At 41.5% G+C, this 12,777-nt stretch overlaps 1 protein-coding gene across 1 annotated transcript in view; it reads left to right on the top strand.

The window, feature by feature from the left end:
* Positions 1–6,669: 6,669 nt before the first annotated feature.
* LOC101856513 overlaps positions 6,670–12,777 on the top strand; it is a 43,049-nt gene continuing 36,941 nt past the window's right edge. The window contains exon 1 of the mRNA XM_013082926.2: positions 6,670–6,943. The gene's annotated coding sequence lies outside the window, so the exon portion shown is untranslated. The remainder of the gene's footprint in view (positions 6,944–12,777) is intronic.

Here is a 12,777-nt window from a genome sequence, read left to right as displayed (position 1 = left end):
AATAACTCTACATGCCCAAAAATTGACGAGAGCCTGATTCCACGAACGCTACCTCACATTCTATACTGTGAGCATTGCTGACGTAAAAGCATGGTTGAGGCTAGTTGGACAAGACACAGTTTTTCTTTTTGTGTGAAAAAGTTCCTAGATTATGAAGGTTTCAAATATATGTCTCATAAATGCCAGTTTACTGCACACTTTAGTAATCAACATTATTGAATGATGGGATTGTACATAAATACATTATCCTACTTAGTTTTACCTGCACTCACTTTCCTGAAGGAAACTAAAAGCCCTCTCTCTCTCTTCTGGCGTTGTGGCTTCATAAACGGTCAGCGGTGCGGACAGCATGCAGGAATTCAACACTCGCCCCGGGGTCCTTAAAAAGTGCTGAAAGTGGGTTACTGAAATGTCCAAGCAGATGGGTTCTAGCACGATAGCTGGCGGGACATCTCAGGAACACATGGTCCATAGATTGTGCCCTGATTGTGTGAGCATCGTCCAACAGCAAATATCACACAAAAAAAGAAATCTAAACCCATTTACGTATGATTCTCTTTCATTTTGAGGCTACTGTCAGTGATGATGATGGGTTAGGTACCGGTTATGGGAAATTATTTTACTGAAGTGGAATGGGAAGGGGGGGTGGGGGGGGGGGGGGCAGTAAAATCAATGTGTGAAATTAATATATGTGAGGCAGCGTGGTGGTATCAGGCTCTCGTCAAAATAATAAAAATCGAAGGAAACAGCAGTTTTCTTCCTGCTTAGCAATTTTTATCAAATTTTTGTTTTTTGACTCAACACCTTTTATGTCCATTTATAAACACATTACTTTGAGGATTTCACCGAAAACGTTGATTAAAGGCACAAAAATATAAATTTACAGTTTCCATGGACTCTCCAGCTTTGGAATTTACCAAGTTTTGGCGGCCATTTTCTCGCTAATTTTACATCTTAAATCAGGTGACCTCCACCTCCTTCAATCCAAAATATCTCGACTTCTATTGAAGATGGAAGGGTAATTTTTTCATTGAAAGCAAGACAAATGAACAAGCTTTAAGATGATACCAATAACTCAATATGCTCAAAAATTGACGAGAGCCTGATTCCACCACGCTGCCTCACATATTTCATACCAGGACTTGTTTCTTATCATTTTAAAACTTGATGTGTATCCTGTTTTCTTGTTACAACTAGCAGTCATAATTGTCTGTGATAAGCTGACATTGTTCTCTTTGTGATTTGAGTTAGTTGGTGGCATGTTGTACTTATTGAAAATAAATTAAAACTGTTTGAAATGAAAGAACTATCTTCTCTATGGAGGATGAGCATATTAATAAAAATACTGTTCTTAAATTTCCAACTGTAGCCACTTTGTTTGTGTTGATGTTACAGATGTCAATGATAGGATGGGATGGATGAGGTGGCTCGTTTGCGCTATGATGTGATCTGCTCCTTCTTCTTTCTCTGAATGTTTCTATTTTTCAAAGCCAAGCTTGATTTTTGAAATATTTTTTGTAAGTTTTTACTTTGCTCGCAACTGCATAAGATATATGTGAGGCAGCGTGGTGGAATCAGGCTCTCGTCAATTTTTGGGAACATCGAGTTATTGGTATCATCTTAAAGCTTGTTCACTTGTCTTTATTTGGATGGAAAAAAATATCCGTTTATCTTAAATACATGTCGAGATATTTGAGAATGAAGGATGTGGGGGTCACCTGTTTTCAGAGGTAAAATTAGTGAAAAAATGGCCGTCAAAGATTAGTTATTTCCTTAGCTTAAAGAGTCCCTGGTAACTAAAAATTTACATCTTTTGTACCTTTAGTCAACGTTTTTCAGAAAAATCCACACAGAAACGAGTTCTTTAATGGGTATGAAAGGTGTTGAGCCCAAAAACAAAATTTTGAAAAAAATTCACAAACCTGTTGAAAAATGAGGCAGCGTGGTGGAATCAGGCTCTCGTCAAAATAATCAAAGTGAAGAAACTTGCATTTTTCCGCAGGTTTGTGTATTTTTATTTTAAAAATTATTTTTGGCTCAACACCTTTCATGCCTATTAAAGAACTCATTTCTGTGTGGATTTTTCTGAAAAACGTTGATTAAAGGTGCAAAAAATGAAAATTTTCAGTTACCACAGACTCTTCTTAAACTAAGGAATTAACTAATTATTGGCGGCTATTTTCTCATTAATTTTACCTCTGGAAACAGGTGACCCCCACCTCATTCTTTCGCAAATATCTCGAATTGTATTCAAGATAAATGGATATATTTTTCATCCAACTAAAGACAAGTGAACAAGCTTTAAGATGATACCAATAACTCTACCTGCCCAAAAATTGACGAGAGCCTGATTCCAGCACGCTGCCTCACATTTGCTCATCTGTGTGCATACACTTCTCGTCTGGTTTTCCTTGCCACAAACTTATCAAGAGAAAGGCAGACATGTTGCTCCTTTCCTTTGTAGTGAACTGACAACATAGTCAGGGCATTGTCCTGTCTTGGCTGTCTGGGGGGTTTTTTGGCTTTTTTTTTGGGGGGGGGGGGGAGTGTTTTACGGCGCTCGCAAATGCATAAAGTCAATGAGCACACGGGACACACCGAACATTTTCAATTGGTAGGAAATGTTGATTTTTGTTTGGGAGGCGGCCGAAGCCTATTTTAGATCCCCAAGGGATCTTTGACGTTCGCAACTTGCACACGGGCCCTCCGAGATTTTTCACCCATCATTTTACCAGAAGATCAGGGGTGTGGCTGAAAGACAGCAGTAAGAAGGAGCCAAGAAGTAGCAGTAGAAAGGCTGTAGAAAGAGTCAGAAGCCCAGTGGAAGGGGCAAAGGAGGTGAGGGGGTGGGGGAAGAAAGTGGAGACGAAAGCATTCGACAGAATATTAAAAGAGAGATAGAAAGAAGGTGAAAGGATACAATATCAGATAAGAAAATGTTTCCGTCGCTACCCGGATTCGAACCCGGGACCTTTGAATGGGAGGCGAACACCTTAACCTCCTACCACTAGCACATAGCATGTCATTTTGAAATTGTTCTATTTGGAACTTACTTGACCCAGTGTGCGCAACCCGGGGTCGTTACACTCCTCAGTATGGGCACTCGTGGGGTCCGTGACTTCCTACACGAAAGACGTCTTTTACTTAGGCTATTCTAAAAATAGGGGGTGGGGAGGGGGTCGAAATACCTTTCAACATCAGGGTCTTGGTGATTTTTTGTTTTTGTAAAGTGTTTTACGGCGCTCGCAACTGCATAAGGTCATATGAGCGCGTGGGACACACCTAATATTATCAGTTGGTAGGAAAATTAGAATTTTGCCCGGGTGGCGGCCGAAGCCTACTCTTACCGATTTTAGACCACCAAGGGATCTTTAACGTGCGCAACTAGCACACGGGCCCTCCGAGATTTTTCGCCCTTGTCCGAGAAGTCTAGGTGTAGATCTTTCCTACCAGAAGATCAGGGGTGTGGCAGAAAGACAGCAGTAAGGAGGAGCCAAGGAGTAGCAGTAGAAAGGCTGAAGAAAGAGTCAGGAGCCCAGAGGAGGGGGCAAAGGAGGTGAGGGGGTGGGGGCAGAAAGACGAAAGCAGACAACAGAACATTGCTAGAGAGCAGGAAATGAGGTGAAAGGAGACAAATTTAGAGAAGAAAATGTTTCGGTCGCTACCCGGATTCGAACCCGGGACCTTTGAATGAGAAGCCAACACCTTAACCTCTAGGCCACGAGAGCCCCCCGGTCTTGGTGAGAAATGCCTCAAATAATAATAATAATAATAATAATCTTACTAGAATAATAATAATAATAATAATGTTTACTCCTCATGGGATTCAGACCGTGATATCGCTAACAAGGGCCTCTCTGACTGGGAAACTCACAAAGGAGACCCTGATTGGAAACGTTGCCGCATGTAGGTCCACTGACCCTGATTGGGAATGTTGCCACATGTAGGCCCACTGACCCTGATTGGGAATGTTGCCACATGTAGGCCCACTGACCCTGATTGGGAATGTTGCCACAGGTAGGTCCACTGACCCTGATTGGGGATGTTGCCACATGTAGGCCCACTGACCCTGATTGGGAATGTTGCCGCATGTAGGCCCACTGACCCTGATTGGAAATGTTGCCACAGGTAGGTCCACTGACCCTGATTGGGAATGTTGCCACATGTAGACCCACTGACCCTGATTGGAAATGTTGCCACAGGTAGGTCCACTGACCCTGATTGGAAATGTTGCCACAGGTAGGTCCACTGACCCTGATTGGAAATGTTGCCACAGGTAGGTCCACTGACCCTGATTGGGAATGTTGCCACATGTAGGCCCACTGACCCTGATTGGGAACGTTGCCACAGGTAGGCCCACTGACCCTGATTGGGAACGTGGCCACAGGTAGGTCCACTGACCCTGATTGGGAACGTGGCCACAGGTAGGCCCACTGCTATAATGATAGCGTTACGTTCCTATCGTCATAATGTTATAGATTGTTCCGACGGCAGACTGGTCCCGCCGAGTTTGTCGTGAAGCCCTCGGCTGTCGAATGAAATCATCCAAGCAACCGGACAGAAATACTAATTGTGAGGCAGCGTGGTGGAATCAGCTAGGCTCTCGTCAATTTTTGGGCTTATTGAGTTATTGGTATCATCTTAAAGCTTGTTCATTTGTCTTGCTTTCAATGAAAAAATTACCCATCCATCTTCAATAGAGGGTAGATATTTTGGATTGAAGGAGGTGGGGGTCACCTGGTTCAAGAGGTAAAATTAGCGAGAAAATGGCCGTCAAAGCTTTGTAAATTCCAAAGCTGGAGAGTCCATGGAAACTGTAAATTTATATTTTTGTGCCTTTAATCAACGTTTTTGGTGAAATCCTCAAAGGGATGTGTTTGTAAATGAACATAAAAGGTGTTGAGACAAAAAAAATTGATAAAAATTGCTAAGCAGGGAGAAAATTGCTGTTTTCTTCGATTTCATTATTTTGACGAGAGCCTGGTTCCACCACGCTGCCTCGCCTATTGCTCCGACGCGGGAGTTCAGCTCACGTTTTGTGTGAATAGGATTAAAGAACCTAACGATAAAACTGCACACCCTGATGAAGAGCACCCTCAGATAGAAAGTGAAAAAGAAAAAACGGAACCACGTTTAGAAAGTACAAGACCGTTCCACTGGGCAAAAGTGTGAGTGACCCTGCTGTTTCAAAACTCTTACCGCTCGTCCTGAGCATGTATTGTAAAGTAAAGTTGTTCCCGCATCCGATCCGGACATTGGGGATTGCCATGTTAGTGAGACAACTTCCTGGGTCTTCCTTCGGCCAGTTCCTTTCTACGCCACCTAAATACCTGTGTATCCAATATGGGCCACATCATCTTTAGGATTTATTGGACGTTTACGATAAAAAAAATAACAAACAAGAACATCATGCTTGATAGGGATGTTAAACCCTTCTTCTTCTTCTTCTATCCCGTGGTTGAGGCAACCGTTGGGGCACCACTGCATTTGAAAACCAGCTCTCGCCATCTAATTTTGCCCTCTGCTCTCCTCAGATTGTCACCCATCGTCTTTCATGTCCACTCTGTAATGTTGTCCCCCCATCTCCTTCTCTGCCTTCCTCTCTTTCTCTTTCTCTTTCCTTGTACGGTTCCTTGCAGGACTGTTTTGGCTGTGGATCTTGTGACATGCCCATACCATTTTAGCTTTCGTCTCTTCACTGTGGTCAGTAGATCTTCATATTGCCCCACTGCGCTGGTGATTCTCTTTCGTACTTCAACATTTGAAACGTGGTCTTTGTGCGAGATGTCAAGGAGTCTGCGGTAACATCTCATCTCTGTGGTCTGAATCTTTTTCTCTAATTCTGCTGTTAGTGAAAAAGATTCAGGATGATAGGGATGTTAAAACTATCTTCTTTCCTTCCCCTTTTTTTCGTTGTGCCACTCTGTCTTGCTCCTTCTAGTGCCAAATTACCATTACTGGTCGATGTGTTTCTCTTTGATCCAACAAACTAACAACCCCACTCCCCCAATAAAAAACCCATACCCTACCAACGTTTGAAAAAAGAAAAGGGGCAGCACTCTAAACGAACGTCCGGGGGCTATCGTGGCCTAGATGTGGCCTTTCATTCAAAGGTCCCGGGTCCGAATCCGTGTAACGACGGCAACATTTTCTTCTCTAAAATTGTCTCCTTTCACTGTCTTTCCTGCTCACAAGCAATGTTCTGTTGTCTGCTTTCGTCTCCACTTTCTTCCCCCACCCCCTCACCTCCTTTGTCCCCTCCTCTGGGCTCCAGACTCTTTCTGCAGCCTTTCTACTGTTGCTCCTAGGCCCCGTCTTACTGCTATCTTTCAGCCACGCCCCTGATCTTCTGGTAGGAAAGATCTACACCTAGCCTTCTCGAACAAGAGCGGAAAATCTCGGAGGTCCCGTGTGCAAGTTGCGCACGTTAAAGATCCCTTGGAGGTCCAAAATCGATAAGAGCAGGCTTCGGCCGCCACCCGGGCAAAATTCAAAATTTCTTACCAATTGAAAATGTTTGGTGTGTCCCGCGCGCTCGTAAGACCTTTTACAGTTGTGAGCGTTGTAAAACACTTACCAAAAAAAAACCAAACTTCATGCTACCTTATCCCTGCGGACAGGTCGTGCCACTAGTAACCTTTGACCTGGTCTCAGAACTGCCAAGGGATTATTCACCAAAGCTCCTTGTGTTTGGATTAAGCTGCGGAAGGAAACTGTAGAGCGTTACCCAATTCAGGTTTCGAGTGTTTAATCCGAGCCTAGTGTTATGACAAGTCTTTTACAAACCAGTCTTCACTTCGGGTAAGAGCTTGTTGACTGCTCTTGACGCTCGATCAAAGTGCGAGTTGACTGTAGTTCCATGGATTGTTATGACTAAAAAGATTTGGCGTCCAGGATTGTCCGTCTTCTGTCGTTGTCTCGTCAAAGGAATATTTCTCCTCAGGTAACGTGACGTCACAAATTGCGATACATTACCAACCAGAGTATTATTAATTAAATCCTATTTGTACCTCTTTAACTCTGTCTGACGTCTGTCCACCCGTCCGGCTGTCAGTTCGTTTGTCTGTCTATCGGTGTGTGTGTCTGTCTGTCTGTCTGTCTGTTTGTCTGTCTGTGTGCCCCCACCACCACCACCACCCCCTCTCTTCTTCTTCTCTCTCTCTTTCTCTCTCTGTCTCTCTCTGTCTCTGTCTCTGTCTCTCTCTCTCTCTCTCTCTCTCTCTCTCTCTCTCTGTCTCTCTCTCTCTCTCTCTTTCTCTTTCTCCAGTTCGATTACAATAGTAGGATCGTGTACCCCCCCCCCTTGCACACACACGCACAAACCTCAAAGGTACAACAGTGTCCTGATCACAGGATATCATGTTTGTTTCATTAAATCCTGATTCAGGTCGGCGTGGAAAAAAAAACGTTCACAGCCTACTTGTTACTGCCAAGACGAACAAGATTAAATCAGCTTTGACACTCCAGAGTATCAGATTTCGCCGATTTGTTCATGAAGGTTTTAACCAGGATCGACTTTTTTAAAGTCTTTCTTTATTGAGTCCATATTATAGCACCTTTAGACGCGCTCTTCCCCACTTTGGCTCCAAGGAGTTATATTTATATAATATGTAGGCCTGGTTTTTTTATAAATTGTTCTCTCCGTGGTTTGCTAGCACCAATGGATCACATCCATGGGAAGCTGTTGAAAATACCCGTGTGCGCTAAAACTTTACTTTTGTTTCCTTTTCTTTGAGGCTGGGGGTTGAGGGGTTATTTAGAAGTATATCTTGGGATCTTTAAAACGTGCACTATCCGAATACCATTGGAATACATTACTATCAAAATGCTGGTTATGTTGGTCAACATACATTTTCAGTCTTAGGTTTAAAATATAGTAGTATAATTTAATTAAGGGTCACTAATTTCAGAAAGAACATAAGCTTTTTCGTGTCACATCAAGTTTGGCTCTTCAGAAAAATGATTTATTTTAAGTCGATTTTGTGCCATATTTAAGGATTCTAAAAATAACTTAGCCTACGTTTTAATTTAAACTCACTTAAATGAACCAGAGTTAACTGCTGAACCATTACATTTACATAATGTGTGACTTTTCGTCCATAATACAGATGGGAATCAAACTTCACACCAATCGACTTCAAATCCCAGTTGTTTTTGTCGGCCAGAATTGAATGATTTATTAATAACATGTTATCAGACCTTTTTGGGTTCAAGCCTGAAAGAAGACAATCTGTTTAAAAAACAAATTTATCCAAAGATAATGTTTTATTGTAGTAGAGGAAATGAAGTCTTACGGCACTTTGCAACACACGAGGACTTTGTCTTCGGGCAATTTAACCATAAGTGTTTTACAACGCTCGCAACAGCAAGGTCATATGAGCGCGCGGGACACATTCAACTTTTTCAGTTGGTAGGAAATTTTGAATTTTTCCCGGCTGGCGGCCGAAGCCTACTCGTATCGATTTTAAACCACCAAGGGATCTTTAACGTGCGCAACTTGCCAACTTGCACACGGGCCCTCTGAGATTTTTCGCTCGTGTCCGAGAAGGCTAGGTGTAGATCGTTCCTATCAGAAGATCAGGGGTGTGGCTGAAAGACAGCGGTAAGGAGCCAAGGAATAGCTGTAGAAATGGTGCAGAAAGAGTCAGGAGTCCAGAGGAGGGGGCAACGGATGTGAGGGGGTGGGAGCAGAAAGAGGAAACGAAAGCAGAGAACAGAATATTGCTAGAGATCAGGAAAGAAGATGAAAGGAGACAATTTTAGAGAAGAAAATTTATCTGTCGCGTCCCGGATTCGAATCCGGGTAGCGACAGAAAAATTTTCTTCTCTAAAATCGAATCCGGGACCTTTGCATGATAGGCCAACACCTTAACCTCTAGGCCACGAGAGCTCCCTCCCTAAGCACTGGGTGTGTCTGCGCAAGGTTGGGATGTGTGGAACCTCTTTTAGACACCCCAAAGAGAAGTTGCTAACGTGTGCTACTCCATAGACCTTAACAGAACCGTTCCTATTGGCCAGTTGCTTCTGCATAAAGAAGAATTGTGAGGCATCGTGGTGGAATCAGGCTCTCGTCGATTTTTGGGCATGTAAAGTTATTGGTACTATCTTAAAACGTGTTTACTTGTCTTTAATTAGATGAAAAAAATATCCAGTTATCTTAAATACAAGTCTAGATATTTGCGAATGAAGGAGGTGGGGGTCACCTGTTTTCAGAGGTAAAATTAGTGAGAAAATGACCGCCAAAGGTTAGTTATTTTCTTAGCTTAAGAGTTCGTAGTAACTGAAAATTTTCGTTTTTTGAGCCTTAAAGAAAAATCCGTACAGAAATGAGTTCTTTAATGGGCATGAAAGGTGTTGAGCCAAAAAAAACAAAAATTTGATAAAAATTCACAAACCTACGGAAAAAATGCAAGTTTCTTCACTTTGCTTATTTTGACGAGAGCCTGCCTCACAATTTAATAAGGATCACTATTGGAAGATTTTTAGTGATCTGAAAAGGGCCAAACTCTTATTGGTACAATAAAGTGACCGTACAAAGTATCGATTGTTCTTTGTCGGTGGGATAGTCTGGCAAAGGAAAAACACTGGAATAAAAGATTTGGCCAGTGAGAACAGCTGCTGTAACAGTCAAAGAGAAAAATGCCATTAGTTAACCAATTTGGTGGATAGGGGAAAATCATCTTTCCTCCCTTTCACGTCAAATTAGGCTGGAAGAAACAATTAATGAAGGTAAATAGACTTCTGGCTAAATCGATAAAATCAACAACAACAAACAATTCAACACTTTTTTAAAATAACGGATAGCAACACAGTAAAAAAAAAAAAAGGAAATATATAATATGATTTGTGTTACTCCTTATTCTTACAGGTTAAATGGGTTCCCTTCAGGAAACTGCCCAAGACCCAGTCGACCTTTTTCTAATGTGATAGACACAAATTAAATATACCGCCACTCTGGGAACTCTAAACCGCCTGCTTTGTTCCGACGTGCTTATGTGACCTGGATTAAGTTGGCCCTGGTATGTGTTATTGGCAAGGAGCTTACCGTAAAACTCTCCTTGGTTATTGACCAACTTCGGAAAAGTCATTTTACCAATCAATATGTATTGCTTGTAAATCGAGAAACCGTGTTTGATTTAACATATGTTTCATGTTACTAAAGTTAGGCGAATCTTGAATTCACGCTCTATGTATCCTATAAATGTCTATATCGTGTCTACTCCACTTAACATTTTCTCCTCTAAAGCTTTATTGAGACTGACAGCTGACTCAGTCGAGTCACCGCAGCTAGAGAGAAAAGGAATTCAACATTCGGCACAGCCTATTGGAGTCATATACTGACCTAACTAAACCGAACGGTTTACCACTGGCCTACCGACTGTTCTTATCACACATTACTCTTCCTTTTTATCGTTGTTTCACAGTTAAATGAAATCTTAAAGTTGAGTTCGTAGCATTTTAGTAAAATTTGCAAAAGTAAACTTTGTGTAAGAAAAATAAAGAACAAAAACTATTAGTATTAGTTCTCGATCAGGTTCTACTTCAAAAGGTAGTTTTGCGTACAATTCGTTGAAAAGAAACGAGTAGGGGCTAAGTGTATGCAGTGCTTTACGATTATCTCCCCCCCCCCCTTTTTTTTTTGGTGAAACTTTTAATTCTTGTATGGTAAGATGCTGTAATAGAATGGTCCAATGATTTTAGTCTTCGCAGTTCTCAAACACGAACATTTGTGAGGCAGCGTGGTGGAATCAGGCTCCCGTCAAAATAATAAAATCGAAGAAAATAGCAGTTTTCTCCCTGCTTAGCAATTTTTATCAAATGTTTGTGGTTTTTTTGGCTCAAGACTTTTTATGTCCATTTACACATTCCTTTGAGGATTTCACCGAAAACGTTGATTAAAGGCACAAAAATATAAATTTAGTTTCCATGAACACTCTTCAGCTTTGGAATTTACCAAGCTTTGGTAGACATTTTCTCGCTAATTTTACCTCTTAAACCAGGTGACCCCCATCTCCTTCAATCCAAAATATCTCCACTTCTATTGAAGATGGATGGGTATTTTTTTCATTGAAAGCAAGACAAATGTACAAGCTTTAAAATGATACCAATAACTCAATATGCCAAAAAATTGACGAGAGCCTGATTCCACCACGCTGCCTCACATTTTGTTCAACAAGATAGCACCAGCTGATGAATACCCAATTTGATTATTAATCAAAAAGATATTATGTAGCCTCATCATCATCCGGTGCCTTGCCGACTGGCGTGGGCGATCATGGACCTCCACTTCACTCTGTCTTTCGATGCAGCAATGGTGTCTGTTGTTCTTGCTGCTCCCAGCCATGTTGTCATCTTGTCCAGTATCTTTTCCCTCTGTAGCCTACCTGGATGAAATATCTGCAAATTGTACGTACTGGGTAGAAGGAAAGAAAAGGTATGCGTACTTAATTAATGATAATGACCTGCAAGTAGGAAAAAATCTTCGCTCATACCTCTGACTCTGACAAAAGTGAGATAAAAGATGCATGGATAGCAATATGTAACATGACGTGTACTTCAGATTTACTGTTCTGCTCTCATGTTTTGCTTGTTTTGAATAAAGGATTGTTAAAAAATTGGTGCCTTCCTCGACACTTTCGAATCCACACAGCATTGAGGAGAGGGAAACATGCCTGATCTCTGTCGACAGAACTGTCCCCGGGGTTTTTATGCACCCTGCATTATTTAGCATTTTTATTTTATTTTGTGTGTGTGTGTGTGTGTGTGTGTGTGTGTGTGTGTGTGTGTGTGTGTGTGTGTGTGTGTGTGTGTGTGCATATATTGGGATTATTTTCCTTTCATCATTCTTTGTCAAAATTAACAGAATCGAATAACTTCCCTTTTTTATGTGCAGTTTGCAAAATGTCAGATTTTGTTTTGACATGAAACCGCGGGGACAGACAGACAGACAGAACTCCCCAGACACGTGGACGGCCCCACAAAAGCTCGTGCAATATTACTTAATTAATACTTAATTATACATGAGTGTCGGAATCGGATTAAGGTCGTCTGAGTTCATTATTTATTGGCACACATGTTGAGCAACCAGCCTTCTGCACTTATTGCACTAATCAGTCCGAGACAAATGTCGCGTCATGTGAAAAAAAAAAAGGTCAGAAGATTGAACTCGTGAGAAAATCAGATTTACATTTTGCATGCTTTTAATCAACGCTTTTCAGAAAAATCCAAACAGAAATGAGTTCTTTAATGGCCATGACAGGTGTGCTAAAAAACAAAAATTTGATAAAAATTCTCAAACCTGCGGAAAAATTTCTTCTCTTTGATTATTTTGACGAGAACCTGATTCCTCCATGCTGCTTCACCTATGTGTACTGTTTATTTCAGTTAGTGTGTGCTAACCTTCTAGTGCTGGTTACATGAAGTTCATACTTGAACCTTTAACAATTTGGATATTGGTATTATTTTTGGTTGTTGATATTGTTTGTTTTGTGGTGTTTTGTTTGGGGGGTTTTCTTGGAGGGGGGAGGGGGGGTTCTTTGCTTGTGTGAGTGTAGGTGTATGTGGGGGATGGGGGATGTTATGAAATATAATTAAATTAATCAATTAAATTCCTCCTCCTCCTCCTCACACACACACACACACACACACACAAACACTCACACACACACAAATACATACATACACTCACACACACACACATATACACACATACACACACACACACATACACTCACACACACACACACACATACACTCACACACATACACTCACACACA

Source organism: Aplysia californica, unplaced genomic scaffold (assembly GCF_000002075.1).
Source record: "Aplysia californica isolate F4 #8 unplaced genomic scaffold, AplCal3.0 scaffold00200, whole genome shotgun sequence".
Taxonomy (NCBI): Eukaryota; Metazoa; Mollusca; class Gastropoda; order Aplysiida; family Aplysiidae; genus Aplysia; species Aplysia californica.
Note: the sequence above shows the minus strand (reverse complement) of the source record. Positions and strands in the feature narration are given on the sequence as shown.